The sequence below is a fragment of the Alligator sinensis genome, unplaced genomic scaffold (genome assembly GCF_000455745.1).
Source record: "Alligator sinensis unplaced genomic scaffold, ASM45574v1 scaffold1150_1, whole genome shotgun sequence".
NCBI classification, from domain to species: domain Eukaryota; kingdom Metazoa; phylum Chordata; order Crocodylia; family Alligatoridae; genus Alligator; species Alligator sinensis.
Genome location: NW_005842423.1, coordinates 652,738 through 665,136, shown reverse-complemented (window position 1 = coordinate 665,136; position 12,399 = coordinate 652,738).

Here is a 12,399-nt window from a genome sequence, read left to right as displayed (position 1 = left end):
GGGGGGCCCCCCTCCTCCCACAAAGGGAACCACCACCCCCCAGCCCCCCCGCCCCCCCTCCCAGCAGCCCAGGGACCACTCCACCCACTGACAGCTCGTCCTTCCCTGCCCGCCGCCGGAGAGACAGGTAAGTTCAGGTGTATGCATGACACAGGGGCTTAAAGGGCCCTAAATGAAAGTGGTGTTTTTAAAAACCCACTGCTTCAATTTAGGGCTCCCATTTCATCTACACACTCCCTCAGAGACTATAAAGCTGTAACATGGAGCGAAAAACTTTCATAACCAACAGACTTATGAAGATACCTTGCCATCAGCTTTCTCTTCCTCAAATCAAGGGGGCTTCAGCCCAAGTACACCTGTCTCACTCCATTGTGCCAGTATGGTGCCCAAAGATAAATGGCCTCTCAGGAAACTAAGACAACTTAGAAAGCTTAATAGGTTAAAACCAAGTACTAGAAAGGAGGGTGCTGGCATGATGTGCTCACAGTATGAAAATTCCATGTAATAATTGTGACTGTTTTCAATGGAACTCTATTTTAAACAGTTTTAAAGGAAGAATTCTTTATAGGAACAATCAACCTTCCTGGCAGACATGTACAGCTAGTGAAACAGAACACGCAGAATTGTCTCACAGAAACCAAGGCCATAATGCAACCTATTCAGTAAATGATGGAGTGGACTTGACAGAATCCTCAGTAAAAGGGAATGAAAGAAAGCAATTCAAACAGCTGCTTCTACAAAATGCCATCTTGTTCTTAATGGAAAATAAAAACTGGTCAGATATGAAAAACTGTCCAGCACTGAACAATCCTTGAACCTAGAGGTTTCCCATTCATACAACTCACATAGAAGAACATTCTTCTATAACATTCTTCTATGACAGGAAACATTACAAAAAGACATTTATGCTAGTGACTGTTCTCAATGAGTAGCATATGTCATCCAATTGTAATGGTGTGGAAGATTAATGAAGAGAAATCAATATGTTTACTACAAGAGACTTAATTGTCAGCTCAATGTAGGCACCCCGCACCCAAATATATCTAACAAGCTGAACAAGATGTCAGGAGCAAGATATTTCAGTAATGTAGGTCTGCTGCATGACTATCATCCAATAAAAGTGGTTAAGAGAAAACAAGAGAATCATCTCTCATTTTAACATTCAGGGCTTATTCTAGTATGAGAGAGAGCTGTTCAGAGATTGGAGAATGCTTCTCTGATGTTCTATCAAGTATTAATACTTTATCTAAAGTCCTGACAACTGGAGACATCCTCATGTACTTAATAAACTTGAACCTGCTCCTATGTGGTACTGGGGCTGGGACCAGCTCTCATGCCATGCCACCATGGCTCCCAGCCCAAGCACCACACTGGACGCAGGAGCTGGCAAGGCTGTGGTGCTGTGAAGCCAGGGGAGAGCCCAACAAAGCCATTTGTTGTGCTGCCAGCTCTCTCACAGGAGAGGGTTGAACCACCAAGTTTCCAGTGTGGTAGAGGTGGATTAGGGGAGCACATAAAATAGCTGTTTGACAGCTTTATTGGTTCAAGGCTCTGGAGTGTGGTAAAGAGACTGAGAATCTGAAACACAGCTTTGTTGCACTTCTTCCCCACCTCCATCCCCCCCCCACACCAGACTCCCTTGATCATATTACCTCCATGAAGCAGTCCAAAATTAGCTCAGCACATGTTAGCTAATACAAGCTAGAGATACTCCTCACCAGATCCTAACTTTACTATACTACAATAGCACTTAATACATGCTTCACTGCTTGAAAACTCAGATGCTGGCATTGTAAGTGCAGATAGCACATGCTAAGTGTAACATGTAGCAGTGCCCTCCACAGATGACTTTTGATTCGTCTTCCTGCTGCTGAGCCCTGACCTTGCAACTCCTACTTCTATCACCTCTTCAAAGAGGTTGAATACCAGAACGCTGATCCTCCCTGCCTTGTAGCAAGCTGTCAGCCAGATCTGGAAGGAAGTAGAAAGTTGAAAGCCAGGGCACTTAGCATTTGGCAGCCTGCATGGAAGGTGGTTGTTGATTTCACTTGTTGCCTGCAGGGATCATGGGAAATTGCCAAGTGCCTTCTGGGGAGGGAATGGGGAAGCTTAAACATTCTTCTCCCCCATTTCCATTCTCTAGACAGTTTCGGTTTTTATAAAGCATGCAAGCAGCAGGGGGCTGGCACTGTATAGATTCTAATTCTCATTATGAAATTTAGGTTTGACGCGTTGGGAAACAAATGTCAGCCTTACAGCATTGCCTATTCATTCCATCAGATGCAGGAAAGTTAAAGAACTGGCCGAGTCCTACGTATCTTGCAGATTTGGAAGGCACACTTGCTTGTAGATCTTTGTGGCTTTTGTAGATTTGTGGAAAATTTTGCTGTGTGAAGATCAAAGAATATATTAGAAACACACATTCCTAAATCACCTAATGCTTTAAACTCTCAGGCCTAACCTGTTCATTTGTCAAAATATAATAGGACATGGAATTATGTCAGATTTGTACTTGAGTGGACGAAGTAAGGTGCTGTGAATGCAGATAGTGCCTTTAGGGAGTGACAAATTGGGTGTGTGAGAGAGTAAGTATTCAGCTGTGGAGTGGCTCGTATTGTAGAGGCACTCAAGACCCATCAAGAATAATTGCTAGTTACAGAATTCATTGTATCAGTAGACCACAGTACCGTATAGTGGTTTCTTACAAAGTAAAATCCTAAAGAGATTTTAAATGCACATTTATAGTTCACCATAAACCTAGAAAGCATAAAGTGGTTGTAGATACACTTAGCTAAGAGGGTGTAATGAGAAAACACTGTGATTGGTTAAGCTCATTTCTTCTAAGAACAGTCTAAATATTCTGAGCTACTTCCCGTTCAATGGTTCCAGTGGAAAAAAATGTACATTGTGGAGGACTATCAGAGGTCTATAACTGCCATTCATTAATTCTGGAAGTAGGCTCCTTGTCAACAAGGGTCCTTCCCCTTAGAAATAGGACTGGACTGTATGCATGTTAACCATGTTACCTTTGTAATATGTCTTGAAACCACTGCTCCTGGAATCATGAATTACTCAGCACTTCATCTGTTTTTCGGGGGGTGGGGGGAGGTTTGTTTTAAGTTAGTTGTCAGCCTCTTGGTAGGTAAAAATTTGAAAATGTGAAAAAAACATATCATAAAGGTTAAAAACATAACCAACCCCCCAGAATGTATAAAATTCCAAAGCTTATCATTTTAAAAATTATGTTGTAATTTTTTCAAGCCAATCATAAGATTTGGAAGGGATAGGGGAGAAGCATAACTGATGTTGACTGCATGAGATTGGTAAGAGGTAGGAAAGAAGTAGGTTCATATGAACTGAGAGAAAGATTTAAGAAGCATTTTAGATCCATTGAGCACCTATAAATGTGCGGTGAGGCTGCTCCGATGCATTATAATTGCAGCGTGTCAGAGCAGACTCGATGATCCCTGAAAAATGAAAAGATGTGGTAATTCATGATTAATCAAGTCTGCTGGAGTGTGGCAATTACCACACTCCAGCAGACTCCAGCATCACATGTATCAGCATCCCCACACTGAAAAATGGTGGCGGGGTGCTTTAACTAAAGCTCGTCGAATGGACTTTAGTTAAAGAGCCCCCATTGCCACTTTTCAGTGTGGGGATGCTGATACATGGGATGCTGTGGGCACTTTAATTAGAGCCAATCTAGTTAAAGCGGCTCCCCTCCCCCCCAGAGCATGCATATAAATTCTCATTAAGCTGAGCATGGATGAAGGTCTTCAAATATTTGGGATCCTTTCATTATTTAGTATATTGAGAAAAAAATGCAGTGGAAACAAATTACAAGCAAACACCAGTTTGTAATACTGTATTGTTTCAAACTGTTTTGCTTCCTGCTTGTTTCCTTTTTTACCTTATGGATATATCTAAGGCAATACTGTTGAATTGTGTACTGATTCCTCATCTGGACAGGGACAAAAGGCTTGGTTGTCTGAACACTGTATCACAAGGAAACTTGGTTAATATAAGTTTTTTTTAAAAATTCTAGAAAGTTAAATTATGTCTATGGGTACCTGCAAAGGCAACAACAGGTAACGTCACATCTCATTATGGCCAGCTTTCCCCCTGGGTTTTTGAGTTGGAAGCAACAGCAGATGGTTCTCTATTCACTTACTCATAAATTCCAGAATTCAATGCCAAGTCATCACGTACTAACACCTATATATTGCTTTTTCCAGTATCAGAGGGCAAGTTATAAAAGAGGAAATAGCATGGATTATTCCACATTGCAACTGGTATAGGATATTGTCAGTCTCATTAGGAGAAGGCATTTCACATCAGCTCAACTATAAAAGAAGTTTCTGTGGCTGCCCACAAAATAGGCACAGACCGGTTCTTCATCTATGCTGGTGACAGACATGTACCTGTTGGATGTGAAGAATTATTTTGCAAAGATTTATAATTCAGGTTAAATAAAGGAAAGTAATATACAATGAAGAATGCCACCCATTTTCCAGGTTTTGGTGGTGAGGCATCTTTGTTTATCTCCATTTATGAAAACCTTCAGATTTAATTTATTTGGGTGAAAGTATAATAAAAACAATTACAAAACTCAAAAATGAACCAACAGCAAGAGATTAGATGCCTACATTGTTTTAGCCTATTAAAATAATAAAAACCTCCCTATTAAATATACTGACACCTAGCCTTTTCTTGGGAAACACTTAGAGTTTTAAAATGTAATCATCTAGCATTTCTGCCTAATACTGTTGACTTTGAAAAAGGATATTCCTGGATGTTCCCCCTGGTCTTTGAATTGTAATTATTTCCATTGGTACCAACACACATCTTTTAAGAAAGGAGGAGGTTAGAGAAGTGCAAGTTAAATTGCATTCATGGGTGATTGGTGCCTCCTGAGTCAGGGGGGGCACTTGCTCCTCCCTCCCCCCCAGCAGCCAGTCAGCTTCTGGGGCCGATTGCACTGACTTGGGGTGGAGGTCAATTGGCCAATTATGCCAATATGGAAGTTCTGCTGGCACTTCTGGGACGGTGTTATTGGCCACAGGGGAACCCCCTCCTCCCCCACCCACCATCAGCATGATCGACCATGGGGGGATCACGGGGATCACTTCTCCTGGTTACCCTACTCCCTGCCTGGTGCTCTCCGGGGGCTCACCAGCACTTTTGCCTGCCTCCCCTGCCTGTCACCTAAGCAGGGAACACTGCCTGTCAGGGGGTGCACCCCCTATGCATGACCACTGACTGCATTTAACAGTCCATAAGGAGAAATGGGTAAATCTTTACATCCAGTAACAAAGTAGAGGGAGACAGCCATGCCTCACTGCATTCAACTGCAGGATTGGGATTGTGAGCTAGACCTACAGCTGCTCTTTGGAGCTATAAAGGAGACATTTCAGCTTTCTCTTCTTGTCTTATCCTCTCTCTCTCTCAATGAACATTTTTTCTGCAATGAGTTGCAAGCAAGTTTTCAGGTTGTGGTAATCTAGATTTCCATGTAGTCTTTAGCAATATCATTCAATGATTGTGACAACTACAATTATCCTAAATTAAGAACATAACTTTTTTGTAATTAATATGGGCTGATCAGGGAGTTTGCACCTCAGAAAAGATGCAAGATTGAAGGGAAGTGTCTGAATTCTTAAGCTTCTAGAGTCATATCAATCTAGGAATTAAGTGGTTGGATACCCTAACATGATCAGTAGTCAAGAGGAGGTTGTCAAACAGAGTTTATTCTGCATCTGCCTGAAATTAGAATTGTTCAGAGATTCTTTCATCTACCTTGCCAAACATATTACTTTCCTGTTATAAAGTTTGCTACCCTTCCTAAAAATTGTAGCTTTCCACAGAAACCAAATAGACTGGAGTAGGAGCTAAGTCCAAGAAAAGGCCCAGCATGGTTTCTTTTTTCCTTTCAGTACTCAATTACAAAAGAAGGCATATTACCATTGGATAAAATGTGTAGCATGTGACTCGGTTCATCCAATGCAGAGCTCTCTGAACAAGTGATCTACATCAGTGGTTTCCAATCTTTTGGTCCATGACCTTGTCCCATATCTTGTGACTACATACAACCCTACTTTTGGTCTGAACCTATTCAGGGTAATTGAAGTCTGTGAGGTTCATAAGCCTACTTGTAAGTCCTGTGACCCCATTTGGGGTTGTGACACCTTGTTTGGGAACTGCTGATCTACACGCTTCTTTCTTCACTCTCTGAGCTGATTTCTTCCTCTATTTGGCTGAGAAATTCACTTGATTTGGAAGTTTGAGCCATTAATCTGTAGTATTGACAGAAACCTATTCATAAAACATGGAGATTTTGCTATATATTCTGGAGGAAAGTCAATGTTGCAAACTGAAGTGTAAAATTATTCCTGTCTCAATGTTATTTTTGAGTCATATATCTCTGCCTTTTATGAACAGCAGGCATATTTGGAAGAATTATGTCTGAGTCATAAATCCCTATTTGCCTGGAACATGACTAATAGGTGTCTTTAACACAGTAAGATGATATTACTGTCTTAGCTTGCAATTTTTTTTAACCTCTGAAGCACACACAGGACAGATGAAATTTAAACAGCATGATGGCATTAATACATAGTCTGTCAGAAAACTGTTACCGCCCTCCTTTTCTGGTCCATTGGGTCTAGCAAACGAGTATTGTAATTTATAAGAGTTTCCAAATTTATTATTTCAATATTTAGCAAGCAAAATTGGCCTGGTTGCTTTTAAAACCTATGGGTTGTCATGAATACCGGGCAAGATGGAGTAAGCATATCAGGGAAAATAAAGGCATTCAGCCAAGCCTTACCTGATACAATATTCAGGGAAGCTGTAATGGAGGGGAAAAAAAGCCTATTCAGCTGAATGATGCTGCAGGACCTTTCCAAATGGTGCTAACAACAAATGCTAGCTTGTATTCTGCAGGTATTTATGAACCTACTGCTGAAATAACCCTCAATGCCACAAACAAGAACTTTATGGGAAAGTTGCCATCATCTGATGTGTTATTGAAAAAGACCAGTCAGATCTCTGGACCTCATCACATCACAGTGGGCACATCTACACATGGAACATTTATACCTGTACTTTTGTTTACTCTGATGTGCTGGAAATCCAGCTTAATCAGGGACAGTGATTCAATTCATTGATTCGACTGAATCTGAACCTGAAGATTCAATGCTGATTCGGAGAATCAGTGATTCAGACATAGACACAGCTTTAAATGTTTCTCCTACGTACCTCAAGGTACCAGGCATGGCTCGTGAACACTGAAATGCTAGGGTGGATGGAACATCCCACAGCAGCGCAGCCCCCCCCCCCCCCCATTTTGGTGGCGAACCTGGAAGTGGACCAGAAATACTTCCGGTCCACTTATAGGTCCACCGGGGAGCATACAGGGTCCCCCCCCGCATGCCTCCCCAGCTCGGTGAACAGCTATGGGGGGACTCCAGGTGGTCCCCAGACCCAGCAGGCACCAGTCACCAAGCCAGGGGGCACAGGGAGGCTCCCCAGTGCACTCCCCAGCAAACCCAGAAGTGCACCTGAAGTCTTTCTGGTTCACTTCCAGGTCTGTTGCCGAGCGCACTGAGGATCCCCCCACAATCCTGTGGAATGCTCCATGTGCCCCAGCATCGCAGCATTTATGAGCTGCCTGTACCTGGAGGTACCTAGAAAAAACATTTAAAGCTGAGTCTACGTCCAAATCCCCAAATCTTTCCAAATCTCTCCGAAATGATTTGGAGGGTTCCGATTTCATTCAGAGAGATTAAAGAAAAAAAACTGTGCTATTTAGTTAATGTGCATTAAAATAGGCTAATGCACAGTACATGTCATTTAAAAATCATGGGGCATTTATACACACACATTTTTGTCCCACAATGCAGCAGAGATCTTCTGTTTTAGACCATACTTGATTAATTGAGTTGGCTCTGCACATGAGCTGATGTGAACTGCACTGTGCCATGTGCAGGTTGTATAAGCATCAAAATGCATGTCAGTGCACAAAAAATAGAGGTTGTGCACTTTTTAACTAAAACACCTTCTATGTCAAAAGTGCACCACCACCATTTTCTCAGTGCTGATGTGCGTTTCACTGCTTATACAATTGCAAGTAAAGCAGTGCCGGAAGCTTTTAAAAACACCTGGTGCTGAGGTATTTGCATGTGTAAAAATGCCTGCTCTTTAGATAATGTGCATTAAGACAGGCTAATGAGCATTTTCCCTAGTACCTCACAATAAGAGATATGAGATTTAATTTGCATTAACTAAGGCATGATACTGCACGTGTAGATGCACTGAGACTCCTAAATTTGATGCCAAAAAAGATGTATTAATCATAGCCATGATGAGAGCTGTGAATTTAACCAGTCAACCAATGAATATAGTCTTTTTCTGATTGTAAATAATTTATGAACAAGCCCAGAAATCTACAAAATTTTTTATTGTTTATGTCAGCGTTCATTTGCGTAATCTCTGAATACATTCCTTAGATAGTATTAGTAGATAGGTTATATGGTGAATTCTTCATAGACCACAATGACCAGTTTCAAGTGTAATTCCTTTAAATTCGGGTCCCACTTGGGCCACACAAATACTGATGTATGAGATGTAATGTATGATGAACTGACATACATCAGCCGATGTGTACATTTAAAGGCTAATTCAGCTGAAATCAATGTATGCATGTTAAATTTACACCAACAAAAGATCTTGCCTGTGCAAACCAAATTCAATCGAAATTCAATTCATGACTTTTTCACTAGGTATCCATGCAGAATAAATCATTAGTTATTTGCTTGTCAGTATTCTGGGTATGTGATTGGTTAGCTGAATCACATGGTATTGTTTCTCCTTCTTGAATGGATAATGAACAGTCATACTGGAAAATAACTACCGAGATAGAGAAAATAGTAAGTAGAGTATCACTTGTTTGTAGATGAGTCACCATTTATGCCAAAAATCATAAAACATTCAGGGATAATCAACATTTTATAAATACATTTATTATTCTCCAAACAAATACTATAAACAAATAATGTAGCCCTAACATGAGAAGCAGAGTTAACTCATGACATATATTTGACATCAACAAATTACATATTGTACTATTCTATGAGCTCTAATTCTAAATGTGACTCAGGGGAGATCCTGTTCCTGTGAACTGTTTATTAGTAGAGAGGAGAGCTGGGTGGTTGGCATTACTATGCTTTCAACAGCCTTGAGGAAAATGAAAGCAATTGCTTGGACATGAAATAAGAAAGTGATCTGCTTACTCAAATATGACACACAAAAGAGATTCTCTGCTTCTGGCATGGAAGATAATCAGAAGCTATGTGTACTTTTAAAATTATTATTTCAATTAATTTTTTCATGACTGATTTTGAAACAGACATCAAGAGAGAGGATTGTTGCAGTCTAGAACAGTGAGGGCCAACATTTTTGGTAGGCATGCCCCAGATTAGCTTTCATTCTCCCCAGCTGCCACTCCCATCCCCCTCCCTTACCAATTCACTGTTTTGTTTTCTGCTTCCTGCCTTGTGCTCCCAGCCTGATCTGATAATCTGTTTCCTGTTCTCTAATCTATATGCCACTGTGCTGCCAGTCTCCACCCCAATATGTACCATACACAGGCTGCCCATGCTGCAATTTGGCTACCCCTAGCCTAGAACATGGGAGGTGATATGTATCTAAAACTCCTTGACATTGTTATATTTTAGAGGCTGACACGTTAGTATCTACCGCCAAATGAAGTACGCTTCACGTTACTGAGTTTAGTACCAGTGGGTAACAATTTAGTAACATTGATATTCTTTACATAGAAAGATGATTCTGTGAGATTCAGGCTCTGCTGGAAGACCAAATGGCATCTTGAGGTACCAAATACTACATTATTTAAAGACAAAAAGCTGAAATGACAGCAGTTGTTGCCTCTGAGCTTATCAAGCTGGGGACTGAAAAGAGTGATTTCATCCTTCTGCTATGGAAACTGTCACTTTCTGATATAAACAACACAGGGATACTACTTTTCTTCTAAAGCACTGATAATTACACAGAACACCCTGCAAGTGAAAAAGAACCTGGACTGGTATACATGCCAACTTTTGAACTCTGCATTCACTAACGTAGACACACCCCTAACTCTGAAATACATTGTGCTCTCATATTTTTGCTGGCAGAAAGTGATAGCAAATTGTTTGTTTTAAAGAAATGGTGAGGAGCCCTCCCTAAAAGGAAGGCATTGCTGAGCTTGTATGTGTAGTTTCATGTGAGAGGGGAGACAGGAGCCCCCCAGCATGGCCCAGACCCCTAACCAAAGCACCACGGCACTTACCTTAGGAGCCGGGACAGACAGCAGCAGGGAGGAGGCTGGAGCATGGACGCTAACACAAATGCAGGATTGGTGGTTTCGCAGCTGCCTGAGCCTGCATGTCGGGGAGAGTTAGGAAAGTGGCCTCTGAGCAGCGTGGGCTGCTCAAAAGGCGGCCAGAAAAACAGCTGGGGTGGAGCGGGGGATAGAGGAATGGAGCACCAGCTGGGAGACATTGTCTGAGAAGCTGGGAGGCTCCAGCTCTTACCCCAGCTCCCCAGAAGGGGTGGCAGCTGGCCACCAGGAGACCGGTGAGGCAGGAGGTGGGTTCACGGTCCGGTAAGAAACAAGAAGCCGCCCTGGAGAGCAGCAATCAGGTGGGGTGCTGCAGGGGAACAGCAAGGCTCCAACGAGGAGCCCTGGAATTAGGATTCAGGGCAGACCCCCAGGTTCGCAATCATCCTTGGACAGTTCTGGAGGAGGCAGAGCCCAGGGAACCATGAGCCCTGAGAAAGGGGAGCAGAGGGATGCTGGCAAGAGCGACCAAGACAGCCAGACCCCAAGTCAGCCAGACTCCAGCGTGGGGATGTCGGAGGAACTGGTACGGATGGATCACAGGGAAGGTCCCAGTACCCCTACTTGCTAAAGGGGAAGGAGGCAGACAAGTCCCTAGGAGGGGGAGAGAAAGGAGCCCGAGAGAGAGGAAGGCAGGCTCGAGAGCTCTATCGGCAGGTGCCGGCATCTTTTCTGTTGAGTTGTGCATGACCCCAGATGGGACAAGTTTATTTTTCTTAAGAGGGGGAGACCAATCTGAGATCGAAGGATGCCCCCCACTAGGGTTCACAGCCCTGAAGACCCGGCCCTGGCAAGGCGGACAGTGTGGGGAACATCTGCAGGAAGCAGCTTCATCCCAGGCCGAAGGTGTGGTAAGGGTGGGGTAAAGGGAAGGTTTTGGAGCCCCACAAAGACAACCCCCAGGGTTGAGACACCTCCAGGCCCCAACTGGGAACTGCCTCCTCAACTTATAACAGCAAAGACTTGGCAGGCGAGAAAGAGGGGAACACCCAGACCATCTAGGGGGCACCGGAACAGGGTTTCACCCTGAAGTCGCTGGGAGGCAGGGTACCCACAAAGAGGTCCCAGAGGCCTTACAATACCTATCAGCAACATTTCAGGAGAAGCTTTTGTGTTAAATAATACCCTAAATGGAAAAATATGTATTAGACAACCACATTTCACAAAATTACATACAAAAAACTAGAACTCTTCATTCCAAAATGATACCTTTTATTAGACCCTTGTATTAGATCAACTGGAAAATGGCAAGAACATTGTCCTTTTCTGCAAGCTTTCAGGATCAAAGTCCCTTCATCAGGCTCTGGGAAAAGTGTAGATGGTACAAGATGGTAAAAAGTCCCCATAGGTAGGAAATAAACATCATTTTTGCACATTTTACAACATTAGAAACTTTATTTATTTAAAAATATGCACGTTGTGCTAATGCACATGTAGGATGGACAGGCTCAGAGACTTAAATGCTGCCTGCAGAACAAGTGGGACTATAGTACAACACCCCCATCATTTTCTGCCTTACCTCTATACAACATAGCATGATCACACATCTAAATTGACTTAAAATAAGGCGACTTAACTAAGCTGATTTAAGTAAGTTGACTTAAGTTAAGTCATGGCAGAGTGTACACATATACAGCTTCTTGACATGGTGGCAGCCATCACAACATACTTTAAGTCCTAGATTCAACACTTCAGAGATGCATTATCTTACACTGTATTTAAATCAGCTCTGCCCCTACGTACGTGTGTACATTCTGACAGTTAAGTTGACTTTAAAAAATCAAGTCAAATTAACTGTAAGTAAGTTAGTATGTGTGTATGCACCCATGTGACACCATGCATTATGAAGCTGCTTACAACAAGTGGTGCACTTACTTCTTGTCCAGTTTCAAAGAGTAACTATTACTAGAAGCTCCAGAAGAATATATGGGAATCTCCATAATAATTACAGAATATTTATGCCATGGAGAAATTGCTTATTTGAATGCCATTAGTTA